The sequence below is a fragment of the Lithobates pipiens genome, unplaced genomic scaffold (assembly GCF_037356315.1).
Source record: "Lithobates pipiens isolate NorthernLeopardFrog02 unplaced genomic scaffold, aLitPip1_a1.2 Scaffold_8, whole genome shotgun sequence".
NCBI lineage: Eukaryota > Metazoa > Chordata > Amphibia > Anura > Ranidae > Lithobates > Lithobates pipiens.
This window is the reverse complement of record NW_027507903.1, coordinates 458,284,515-458,298,504: the sequence shown is the minus strand read 5'-3', so window position 1 is coordinate 458,298,504 and position 13,990 is coordinate 458,284,515.

The following is a 13,990-nucleotide window of genomic DNA, read 5'->3' as shown; positions in this document are numbered from 1 at the left end:
CAAAATAAGGCTGAGTCTGAACAAGAAGTGTAACTCTCAATAGAGAAGTTAAGATCCTCAGTAGATCCTGCTGAACAGCCTGAACTTAGAAGGTGCACTCAGGTGACAAAGGGGATACCACCCCGCAAGCTGTAATATGCTGCTAAGACAAAATAACATACTTGAACCAATATCCCGCAAAGACATAGAAAAAAGTAAAGCCAATTATTGGAGAAAGGCAGCGGAAGAAGAATTAAAATTGGTTCAAGAAATTAAAACCTGGACACTCATGAAACTCCCCCCCCCCAACCGCAAAATTACAAGAAGCAATATGGATTCACCAATTTTTAATGGACATGGGTGTAAACATGTGAAAATCCATTCCTATTTTCTAAGAGAACCAATGGTGTATAAAGCTGACACAATTAAAAAGGGTCAATCCTAGGACCGAGCACATCGGCGTGAAGTATTGTCTGCTTAGGGACACTCAAGATCAAGGTGTTCTCGACATTCAATATTGTCCTTTAGAAGAGATGATTTTGGATGCACTCACCAAGCCATTGTTAAAGGCACATCATAGTCTTTTTCAGAAGAACCTCAACGTCATATAGCAAAGCACATGCAAAACTATGTACTATGCACTCCAAACTATAGATGGCACTGTGGCGATATACTGGCATCTGTGTGTTTGTATATTTTTTGCACAGGAAGTTTTTTTTCCCCATTCTGACCTCTCTAGTAATGCTGTTCTCAGACATGTATGTAAAGCTAAATTCTACATTTCTAAAGATTTTATTGCCTCATATTATTACATAACCAAGAGTCACAACTCCTAATATGCATACTTTTTCTGGGTTAGTAACACAAAAAAGTATTTAAAGTTGTAGACTAGCATAAAAAGACAGTCAGCAGCTCTCCTCTCGGGAAGGAGTGAGAACCGAGCCATCAGCAATGTTCGGTGGTTCGGTTCTCAGTGCGGAGACACCAGGGGACAGCTGCAGCATCGGTCTGATGCTGCATCCACCTAGGTAAGTATGAATCTCAAAAAAAACAAAAAAATACTTCTCTTTTAAAGTACAACTAAAGGCAAAACTTTTTTTTTTTTTCGTTTTGGACAGAGTGGAGATGGATTAGAACACCTGTCTTTTTCTTTTTTTCTTTTTTTGCTGTCTGTGCCCCCATTAGGGAGATTCACTCTCTCTATTAGTCGTGTTTAAGTAAAAGTAAAAGAAAAATAAATAATAAATATTGGTATGTCCCCAGAACAAATACTATAGGGGAAATCTTCCACCTGGAGGTCCCCAAAGAATTCCCTTAATTTGAAATAAATTTAAACTGAAACTCTACCGCAATATCTGCCGGAGAGGACTCATCCAACTTTGAGTAGTGACAAGATTGGACCCTTTTGGTCCCAAATCACTGCCTTCACCTCCACTAACTACGATATATACCTAATATTTGTAACCCCAAGTGTTGCATTTTGGGTATCTTTGAAGACTTGTACATTAGTGCCCCAGAGAAAAAGGTTTTAAAAATTCTTTTGTACTATGCAAGAAAAACAGCGGTACTTCAGTGGATACACACAGATTCCCTTCATATTAATTCATAGAAAAAACTGATCAATCTCACTATCAATGTAGAAATCAACATACAAATCCAGGGGTTGTCTTTAGAAATTTGACAAAATTTGGGAGAGAATGAGTATCAATGATACCTGTGATATACCCATAAAGCAAATCAGCGTTATTGGATTTTGATTATACACCTACCTGTCACTACTTCCAGTTGGTAAATCCGCTCACAACCCAATAACTTTTTTCACACTTTTATTGTACAAGTAATACAGTAACACAGAGCGAATACTTTTTTTGTTCTCTCGTTTCAGTGTTCAGTGTTCACCAGTTTGTTCTCTTTAAGACTTTTTTTAAATGAATAAGTTAAGTTATTTTTGCTAGTTCTTTTTATTTTGTGCCTAAAAAAGGCATAATTACATAAAAAAAGACAATTCATTTCACAGCTCCTGTATTAGATATTTAAGCACTATCTTCACTACATTCTTCCAAGCTCATCCATCATATTTATTTCCTGACCAGCCCGATTTGTCATTTTGTTACGCCGTAGTGGCTTTGTCAGCTGTAAACTCGAGAAATGTACTTTTAGTGGGAGGAAGAAGAGCACGAACACGACGAAGCGTCATATCTGGGGTTAGGGAAATCTCAGGAGGAACCAGTCCTTACAAACTTCTGATATTCGGAAACTTGTTATGATAGGTTTATATCTCTTCTGAGGTTTTCTCTAAGATGGCCACACGCAGCTGGTCCTCCTTTAGTAAGCAGGGGGAAAAAAAATCTTTTGAAAAGAACATATTTTTAATAAAGACAATCAAAAGCACTGTCAGTTCAACTCTCTCGTCATAGTGTTAAAAATCTACCAGTTGAGGCCATAACAATAAAAAACTATATTGGCGGACCCAGGTAGTTAAACAGGATTAGCTCACTTAATCGTCTCACACAAAGTTAAAACTAAACTCCAGTCAAACAGCTAAACACACAGATAAAAACACCTCTTATATATGTATTTTATCAGATTTGCATTTCTGTGCTTTCAGTCATGAGATTTGCCACACAAACCATTCCTGTCTAGCAGAACTGGATACCTGACTTTCCTTTGCTGCAGTTTAGTTACACTTACAGGTGAGCTTATAACTCTGTGACTCTGCTCTCTTCTCCTATCGGCATGTCCCTTTTTAGCGCAGGAACACCAGAGAGAAGGGAAAGAGAGGCGCCAAGTGACCACTTGGTGTAGCACAGTTTATTATAAACAAAATAAGACTCATAAAAGGTTCCACCCACAAAAGATGTCGGGTATTATGCAGGCATAAGCCAGGGAGAGCTTAGAACAAAGTGCAACCCATGGACGGGCTGTCAGTCCATGCTGCTGCGGTAGCCCCAGTGCCCACTGGATTGCCTCTAGCTGATAGGCTGAGCCGGGTGCCAGGAAAATGGGCAGATCCCAGGCACATGGTCGTGATCTTTCCCAAGCCTGAATTGGCTCTGTGACCTCAGCAGAGGACTTCAGCCCGCTGTCTGCTAAAAACGGGTCACAGGAGTGCAGAATGAACTGCACTCCTGTGATCCCCAGGAAAAGTACACCAAAATGAGCTTTGACTGTACTTCTTCTTTAAATTCGCCTGAGCGCAAACATTGCGTGAGTCACGCTACGCCTGGGCACTAACAAACTTAAATCAGCAGTCTCCAATACTGTGCATGCGCTGTGTTTATGTACTGGCAGAGGGAACTTTTTTACTGGTGCTGCTCCTGTCCACCGACATTTATGGACAGGAGCAAAACACCACATTTTTTACAAGCTGTCTGTAAATTAATGGAGAGTTGGCATCCCTGATGTGAAAAAGCCCTAAATCAGGGGTTTCAAACTGGTGGCCCTCCAGCTGTTGCAGAACTACAATTCCCATGAGGCATAGTAAGGCTGACAGTTAAAAGCATGTCTCCCCTAGGCAGAGGCATGATGGGACTTGTAGTTCCGCAGCAGCTAGAGGGCCGCCAGTTTGAGACCCCTGCCCTAAATGATGTATTATTTAAAAAAGACCTGCATTAGTGTCTTTAAAATCTGCCTGGAGTTCAGCTTCAGGATGATTTTTTTCATCCTCCTTTATTGCTTCCAAGTTTGATATGGGATTCCTTAAATATCCCACAAGCCTTTTCTTTAATAACATTGATGTTGCACTTTGAGAACTAAATTCCAAACTTACTTTGTGATGTCTCAGCGTTTCTCCAACTTTTTCTCATCAAATTAAACAACCCACACTACTTCAGTGCAGAATTTGTTCAATAATTAATCATGTTTGTCTCCTAATAATCAACAATATGAAAAATTAAAAGACACTTCTTCAAAACAAATATACTAGTATATTCATTGGGGAGGGGAGAGAATTCACCCATTAGGGAGGAAAAAGTGTTGTGGGACAATGTCAATGATAGGATACAATTGAAATTAGATGACATCAAAAGAAATGAGAATTACACTGCTGATTTTTTTTCTTTACCTCTTCCAAATATTTTATTACTGTTATTTACTGTATGTTTCTTTGACTAAAGTGGTCACTCTTATCGTAAAGTAAAACGAAAGGATGCAAAAAATTTTGGGATAGCTTTAGGAAAGGTTATAATCCTGTGAAAATGCAGGAACTGGGTCTGATCTGAGATCAGGGCCTTCTTTAACGCAGGGCAAACCAGCACCTGCCCTGGGCCCAATCTTTGTTGGGGGGCCCAAGGCATTGAGCCCACGCTACCTGCAAATTAGGGCCCTGATGACACTTTGCAGGGCGCACAGAGGATACGGGAGGCTGTATTCCTGAGCTAGCCAGCAGAGAGGTGGCGGGGCCAGGAGCTCCACTGATGCTCTGACCCCGCCCTATGCAGCCTGCATGCTCAGAACAGAGGAAAGCAGCTGTAGTGATAGGAGTGTGAACGTCAGTGGAGCTTCAGGCCCCGCCCCCTATACTGGCTGGGAAATACAGAGGTCCAGGGGCAGGGGCGGGGACAGGGGCAGAGTCAGGAGCTCCACTGATGCTCTAACCCTGCCCCATGCCTGCATGCTCAGGTTGGAGAAGTTGTAGTGAGAGCAGAGAGCAGAAGCCCCCTCGCCAGACCTCTGAATGTATGCAGTGAGCTTGACTGGCAATGTCCCTACACCCATAAAATGCCTGACTGCTGAAACCCTGAGCTGTGTTATTCAACTGTAAAGCTGTGTATTGCTGAAAGTTCTCTGACCATCTCCTGTATAATGTCTCTGATTGCCACCTGTAGCATGTCCGCAGTCTCTGATTGTCATCTGTAATATGTCCTCAGTCTATGATTGTCTCCTGTAGCATGTCTGCAGTCTCTGATTGTCACCTGTAGCATGTCTGCAGTCTCTGATTGTCACCTGTAATATGTCCTCAGTCTATGATTGTCTCCTGTAGCATGTCTGCAGTCTCTGATTGTCACCTGTAGCATGTCCACAGTTTCTGACTGTCATCTGTAGCATGTCTGCAGTTTCTGACTGTCACCTGTAGCATGTCTGCAGTCTCTGACTGTCACCTGTAGCATGTCCGCAGTCTCTGACTGTCACCTGTAGCATGTCTGCAGTCTCTGATTGTCATCTGTAATATGTCTGCAGTCTCTGATTGTCTCCTGTAGCATGTCTACAGTCTCTGATTGTCACCTGTAGCATGTCCGTAGTCTCTGGTCATCTCCTGCGGTATATTTGCAGTCTCTGATGCTCTCCTGCAGTATATTTTCAGTGTCTGATCATCTCCTGTAGTATTTGTATTAATGTGCCGCTTTATTTGCTCAATTATTTGGGATTGCTCCACTTCTCAGTGAGTAGTAATAATGTACATTAACCTGTAGCAACCAATCAGTGATCAGTAGTGATCTGCTGTAATCTCCAGCAACCAATCAGTGAGCGCTTATAATGTGCAGTAACCTCTAGCAGCCAATCACAAGCATAAATTATGTACTGTAACCTCTAGCAACCAGCCAGTGAGCGGTAAGGATAGGCTGTAACCTCTGGGAACCAATTGCAAACGCTGCGTGATCTGCTGCAGTAAACTGCTTCTGAGTCCACCTGCTATTTTTTGTATGTCTCAGAATTGGGGGGGGATGTTTGCCCAGGGCCCAATCAATATTAAAGACGATCCTGTCTGAGATGTGCAGATGCAGGATATGTGGCTGAACTGTGGTGTGAAGATGCAGGAATTGGGGCTGATCTAAGGTGGAACAATATTCCACATATACTACTTATTCAAGATGTGTATCTATATTGATAGCAAACGAAGTTGATCTCTCCTGCAGACAGGTACAAACGGATATTAAAGGTCGCTATATTTTCTTATTTTGTACAATGTAAGAAAATCATGTGTGCTACCTAACATATATATACCCCCCCCCCCCCCCCCCAATATTCCTCAGAGTTACTTAAAGAACTAGTAAAATGTACTTAAATACTATAAAACTGGTGTTTCTTGGTTGAAAATATGTTTCAATTCAATTTAACCTTGACCCCTCTTTAGATAGATGTAATTTGGGTATAGCTCCAGTAGCTTCTGTATGCACTCCTTTTGCTGGATATATTCTGGAGATTGGCCTTTTTTGGATGTCTGGAGAATGCTACATTCTAATGAGAGAGTGTTTTCTTGCTTTTCTATCACCCACGGGACTCTATCTAGAATAGACCTGGCATTGGTTACATCTATGATGCTTCCCGTGGTATCTGAAGCTACATACTCAGCTAGAGGATTGTCTGATCATTCCCCACTAGTTCTTAAGTTGGCCTTAAATTCAACTCAGACCTGTACTCTATGAAAAGTCAACCCTTATTGGTTTAATCTTTTTCCTTCGAAACAGAAAACAATGCTCAATATTTTGGCCTATGATACTATTAATAAGCTTACTGTATCCTCAGGGCTGTCTTTAAGGCAGGGCAAAAGGGGCAGCTGCCCTGGGCCCTGTCATTGTTGTGGGGCCCAAAGCAGCTGCCTCATACTTGCCAACCATTCCAGTTTAAATTCCCTTGTCCCTTGAAGTTTTAGTCCTGTGCTGTTTTCCGATACCTCAGTGTGAAGTGCTGCTACTAATGCTGCCCAGCTCTGCCCTATTATTGTGTATGGATGACTCACCTGCAGACCCTGTGTTTACATGTAAATAACTGTCATTCATATGTAAATAGCGGCAACGTTCATATGTAAATAGCTGAGTCCGGCAGCATCGATATGTGAATAGAGGTGGAATTCATATATATCATGCCCCCTGCAGTGAGGAGAAGACGTGCTGTAACCTATAGCAACCAGTGAGCAGTATTACTGTACAGTAATCTCTAGCAACCAATCATCAAGCAGAAATCATGTGCTATAACCTCTAGCAACTAATCAGTGAGCCCAGTCAGTAAGCAGTAATGATATGCTGTAACCTCTGGCAACCAATCACAATCACTGCCTAAGCTGATACAGTAAACTGATTTTAAGTCTATCTGCTATTTATTGCATGTCTCAGAGAAGGTGGAGAGTGAAATTGCATGGGGGGCCCCAAGAAAATGTTTGCCCCGGGCCCAATCAATATTAAAGACGGCCCTGTGTATCCTCACAGATATATTAACAGTATATAAACAGTGGTTCTCAACCTGGGGGTCGGGACCCCCTCGGGTGGTCGAATGACGATTTGCAAGGGGTCACTGAATTCTGGGCTGTTCCTGAAGCCCATACCGCTTTCCCAGCCTTTTCTCGGCCGCCCAGCTGGGCTGTTCCTGGAATCCACAGCCGTCCACTCAGCCTCCTTGCAGCCGCCTGATCAGTTCACGGCATGGCTGGGGGGCAGAGACTAGAGGTCAGCTGACTGGTGAGGAATGTAAGGTGGGAGGGGCTGAAGGAGACCCTATTCTCCTTATTTTGGCATAGGTGTCACTGCTGGGAGACACAGTGAATTCGGAGACACAGTAACACTACCTGTGATTATAGTTGCCATTAAAAGTCCCCACTACAGTTCTCAGATCAGCAGATGACCTTGATCTAGAGCACCTAAGTTGGCTGAGTAGAACTCCACCCAGCACTGCCACTCATCCCATTCCCCCCACCAGCACTGCCACTCATCTCAACTCCCTGCCAGCACTGTCACTCATCCCATTCCCCCCTACCAAGCAGTAATAGAAGGAATAAAAATAGAGAATACATAAGAGGGGGAGGAACAAAGAAAAAGGGAGAGAACGAATAAGAGAAAGCACAAGAAAGACGGCTAGAGAGAGGGATGGGGAAAAAAACAAGAAATTATGATAGATAAAATAAAAGGGAAAGAAAGGAGAACAAATAGAAAGAGTGGTACATCCTAAAATGTACCATAAGCAGGGGCGGAGTGACCATTGGGCCACTCGGGCCCTGCCCGAGGGCCCCGTGCCACTGGGGGGCCCCATCAGGGTTGCCAGCCTCAGTAAAACCAGGGAAAGTATGTAAAAATCTGTGTTTTTTTTACATCTGTCTCTGAAATGTCCCTTACCGGCATCCTTTTGGTCTAAAAATCCAGAAATTATAGCTGCCCCACCTCTCCAGTACCTTCTCAGCCAATAGAAACATGTCTGTGTATACTGTGTGATTGTATACTGTGTGTGTGTGTTTGTGTATACTGTGTGGCCCCATAATGTCTGATTGCTTGGGGGCCCCATAATGTCCTATTGCCCGGGGGCCCCATGAGGCATCAGTCCGCCCCTGACCATAAGAGGTTTTAATATTCTACAAGTGGAAGGGACTCAGGGAGCGCTAAATGTCCATGGGTTAGGGGTGCAAATTACTTATCTTGCCTTGGGTGCTGACAACCCACGCTACGAAAATAATTTTACTGTTAGGGGTCTCCACAACTTGGGAAATTTTATCAAGGGTCACAACACTATAAAGATTGAGAACCACTTCTTTAAAAGCTTACATGAGAGTCTTGTTTATTTCTCAAATCTCAAAGATAAAAAAAGATCTAGGACTTGGGAACGTTTATTGTCTTAAAGGCCAAACTTCAATATATAGCGCAGGGGCGGATCCAGGGGGGGGGGGGCAACGGGGCAATTGCCCCCTCTGAGAATACGGCCAGCGGATGACAGCGCGGCAGGTTCCGCGGGTGCCAGAGCGACCGGTTCCACGGGTGCCAGCACGGCCGGTTCCACGGGTGACTGCTCTGAGTTCTGGTGAGTGGGCGGGTGAGGGTGGGGGGCAGCTGGGTGGCTTAGGAGGGCTGCTTGCCAATCAGGAAGCCAGCGGGCAGAGGAGCAGGGAGATGACATCATCTCTCACTGCCCTGCATCCCTCCAGTTCCGCCCTCACTGTGCGGGAAGCTGTGTGCAGTACAGAGATTACATCATCTCTCTGCTGCTTATCTTCACTCTGGGACACAAAAGACCACCTTAGAAGAAAAGTGACACAGTAGGTGACAAGCCACAATGTGTGGCATGCTACGTGGCAAGTGGCAATCCGCAATGTGTGGCAGACTACGTGGCAAGTGGCAATCCGCAATGTGTGGCAGGCTACGTGACAAGTGGCAATCCGCAATGTATGGCAGGTGACATGGCAAGTGACAATCCACAATGTGTGGCAGGCGACGTGGCAAGTAGCAATCCCCAATGCGTGGCAGGCTACGTGGCAAGTGACAATCAACAATGTGTGGCAGGTGACGTGGCAAGTGACAATCAGCAATGTGTGGCAGGTGACGTGGCAAGTGGCAATCCGCAATGTGTGGCAGGTGACGTGACAATCCGCAATGTGTGGCAGGTGACGTGACAATCCGCAATGTGTGGCAGGTGACGTGGCAAGTGACAATCAGCAATGTGTGGCAGGTGACGTGGCAAGTGGCAATCCGCAATGTGTGGCAGGCGACGTGGCAAGTAACAATCCGCAATGTGTGGCAGGTGATGTGGCAAGTGACAATCCGCAATGTGTGGCAGGTTACGTGGCAAGTGACAATCCGCAATGTGTGGCAGGCTACATGGCAAGTGGCAATCCGCAATGTGTGGCAGGTGACGTGGCAAGTGACAAACCGCAATGTGTGGCAGGTGACGTGGCAAGTAACAATCCGCATTTGGTGACAAGTGACGTGGCAAGTGACAATCCGCATTTGGTGGCAGGCGACATGGCAAATGACACCCTCAGGGCTCCCACTGATTCTGCATTATAGTGAGTTGAACCATTTAATTTTATAATACAATGTAATAATAGAAATTATGCGCTTCAATCATCCTGACACCATAACAACCATGGTGCCGTAATGATTGAAGCGCCAATACCAGCCATTTCCCATATAAATTGCCCCCAAAAAAACATATTTTATAGCAGTGCCCCTCCCGAGACTAGACTCTGGATCCGCCCCCGATATAGCGAACCCTACTACAGAAACACAACAGAAATGGATACAAAAACAACAGATATATGCTGATATTTCTCGTAAAAAAGCAGAGCAGAAACATTTTTTCCTTCAGCAACCTTACTTTGAGGATGGGGAAAACAGGGGTCATCTTTTGTCAGCAATTGTAAAATCCCCAGAAACCAATGACACAAGTAGTAATTTCTTCAACTGAAACTGCGCAAACCACCTTGGAGATTTCATCAGTATTTTTTGCCTCTTATAACTACCTATACAGTAGTAAAGTATCCTATAAAGAGACTGATTTGCAACTTTTTTTGTTTTCCATCACGTTAGTAGAACTATCAGAGAGTGATAGGGAGATGTTGGATCAGCCTCTGTCACTAGAGGAACTTCTAATTTGCCTATTAAAAAATCCCCAGGTGCAGATGGGTTACCGGGGGAGGCCTATAAGGTTTTTGGGGATGACTTGTTGACTGCATTGCTTGAGGTCTTTAATACAGCATTGGAAAGTGGCTACCTCCCACTGTCTATGAATGAAGCAATTATTATAGTGTTGTTAAAACCTAATAAAACTCCTAATAACCCTGAACCATATCGTCCAATTTCATTACTCACCTCAGATGTGAAGCTATTGGCAAAAGTGTTAGCCACTAGATTGGTGAAAGTAATATCTAAGATAGTGCATATGGACCAATCAGGTTTCATCCCAAATAGATCTACTGCAGTGAATATAAGTCGTTTATTTCTTAATTTACAGATTCCGTCTGAAAACCTGGGTAATAGATGTCACTTGATGCGGCAAAGGCTTTCGATAGTATAGAACGGGACTGTTTATGGCATTGTCTAGAAAAATTAGGTTTTGGACCTCAGTTTATAAGGTGATACAACTTCTTTATTCTGCCCCAGTGGCACGGGTGCAAGTAAATGGACATATATCGGCATCTTTGTCACTGCAATGAGGAACAAGACAGAGTTGCCCATTATCACCTTTGTTGTTTTCTTGGCCCTTGAACCCTTGACTGCCTCTGTCCGTCAGTCAACAAATATTTTTGGTTTTTGTAAATCTATGGGAAAGGACAAAATTGCTTTATATGCTGATGGTACACTTTTATTTTTGGGAGATAATTTGTCTTCATTTTAGGCAGTGATGTCCTTAACCACTTTCAGACCGGACCATTTTGCCGGTCAATGACCAGAGGTCTTTTTACAATTTGGCACTGCGCTGCTTTAACTGGTAATTGCGCGGTCATGCAATGTTGTACCCAAACAAAGTTTGCGTCCTTTTCTTCCCACAAATAGAGCTTTCTTTTGATGGTATTTGATTGCCTCTGCGATTTTTATTTTTTGCGATATAAACGTAAAAAGACCGCAAATTTTGAAAAAAAATGATATTTTCTACTTTTTGTTATTAGAAAAATCCAATAAACTCAATTTTAGTCATACATTTAGGCCAAAATGTATTCAGCCACATGTCTTTGGTAAAAAAAAAGTCAATAACTGTATATTTATTGGTTTGCGCAAAAGTTGTCACATCTACAAACTAAGGTACGTTTTCTGGAATTTACGCAGCTTTTAGTTTACGACTGCCTATCTCATTTCTTGAGGTGCTAAAATGGCAGGGCAGTACAAAACCCCCCCAAATGACCCCATTTTGGAAAGTAGACCCCCTAAGGAAATTGATAAGTGGCATGTTGAGCCCATTGAATATTTAATTTTTTTGCCTCAAGCGATTGAATAATGACAAAAAAAAATTATTTTTTTTTTTTTTACACAAAGTTGTCACTAAATGATATATTGCTCACACATGCCATGGGCATATGTGAAATGACACCCCAAAATAAATTCTGCTGCTTCTCCTGAGTACGGGGATACCACATGTGTGGGATTTTTTGGGAGCCTAGCCGCGTACGGGGCCCCGAAAGCCAAGAACCGCCTTCAGGTTTTCTAAGGGCGTAAATATTTGACTTCACTCCTCACTACCTATTACAGTTTTGAAGGCCATAAAATGCCAAGATGGCACAAAACCCCCACAAATGACCCCATTTTAGAAAGTAGACACCCCAAGCTATTTGCTGAGAGGCATGTTGAGTCCATGGAATATTTTATATTTTGCCACAAGTTGCGGGAAAATTACAAACTTTTTTATTTTATTTATTTTTTCACAAAGTTGTCACTAAATGATATATTGCTCACGCATGCCATGGGCATATGTGAAATGACACCCCACAATAAATTCTGCTGCTTCTCCTGAGTACGGGGATACCACATATGTGGGACTTTTTGGGAGCCTAGCCGCGTACGGGGCCCCGAAAACCAAGCACCGCCTTCAGGCTTTCTAAGGGCGTTACAGTTTTGAAGGCCATAAAATGCCAAGATGGCACAAACCCCCCCCAAATGACCCCATTTTGGAAAGTAGACACCCATAAATTTAGGGGTACACTAGTGAGACTAGGTAATAAATGGCGGGTGCCCTGAAACTATAAAAAAATAACTAACCAATCAGCGTCACCTGTAACAGTTATATGGTGATCACTGGTGAAAGGGTTAACTAGGGGGCAATCAGGGGGCTTTATGCGGTAGTATATGGGGGTCCCTGGCGCTATAAAAAGCTGCGGCGAACCTAAATACCTACCTGCCTAACTAGCGTCACCTGTGACACTAATACAGCGATCAGAAAAACGATCGCTTATTAGGCTGGGTTCACACTGGAGCGATGCGGGAACGCCACAAATCCGCGGCGGGTTCCTGCATCGCATGCCTCCCGGCGGCAGTTCACACTGCCCTATGCGAACTGCTGGGAGTGTCAGTGAAATGTTAATGACACCCCCAGATCAGTTCGCATATCGCAGTGCGATCTGCAAACTCGGATCGCATGGTGTGAACACCCATGCGATCCGATTCTGCTGCGGACCAAAAAAAGGGTCCCGTGCGAGTTTGCGGCGGGTGCGGCGCGAATTCAGCCATACTATCTATATGGCTGAACTCGAATCGCATAGAGATCGGATGTGATTTGCACTGCAGTGCGGTGCGAATCACATCCGTTCTCATAAACCGCTGCAATGTGAACCCAGCCTTAGTGACACTGGCGACGGGGGGTGATCACAGGGTTAAACCTTTATTGGGGGGGTTAGGGGGGTACCTTAGAACTAAAGGGGGCTAACCCTAACTGCCCTAACAGTTATTACAGTCACAAATGACACCCGCCGGGTGATCAGGGGGTTAAACCTTTATTAGGTAATAAATGGCGGGTGCCCTGAAACTATAAAAAAATAACTAACCAACCAGCGTCACCTGTAACAGTTATATGGTGATCACTGGTGAAAGGGTTAACTAGGGGGCAATCAGGGGGCTTTATGCGGTAGTATATGGGGGTCCCTGGCGCTATAAAAAGCTGCGGCGAACCTAAATACCTACCTGCCTAACTAGCGTCACCTGTGACACTAATACAGCGATCAGAAAAACGATCGCTTATTAGGCTGGGTTCACACTGGAGCGATGCGGGAACGCCACGAATCCGCGGCGGGTTCCCGCATCACATGCCTCCCGGCGGCAGTTCACACTGCCCTATGCGAACTACTGGGAGTGTCAGTGAAATGTTAATGACACCCCCAGATCAGTTCGCATATCGCAGTGCGATCTGCAAACTCGGATCGCATGGTGTGAACACCCATGCGATCCGATTCTGCTGCGGACCAAAAAAAGGGTCCCGTGCGAATTTGCGGCGGGTGCGGCGGGTGCGGCGCGAATTCAGCCATACTATCTGTATGGCTGAACTCGAATCGCACAGAGATTGGATGTGATTTGCACTGCAGTGCGGTGCGAATCACATCCGTTCTCATAAACCGCTGCAATGTGAACCCAGCCTTAGTGACACTGGCGACGGGGGGTGATCACGGGGTTAAACCTTTATTGGAGGGGTTAGGGGGGTACCCTAGAGCTAAAGGGGGCTAACCCTAACTGCCCTAACAGTTATTACAGTCACAAATGACACCAATGCAAAAAAAAAAAAAATGCTATTGGTGTCACTGTGACTGGGGGGGCAGGGGTGATTGGGGGGGTGATCGGGGGGTGAAGGGGGGGTGTGAGTGTGCCTGGCATGTTCTACTGTGAAGTGTCGT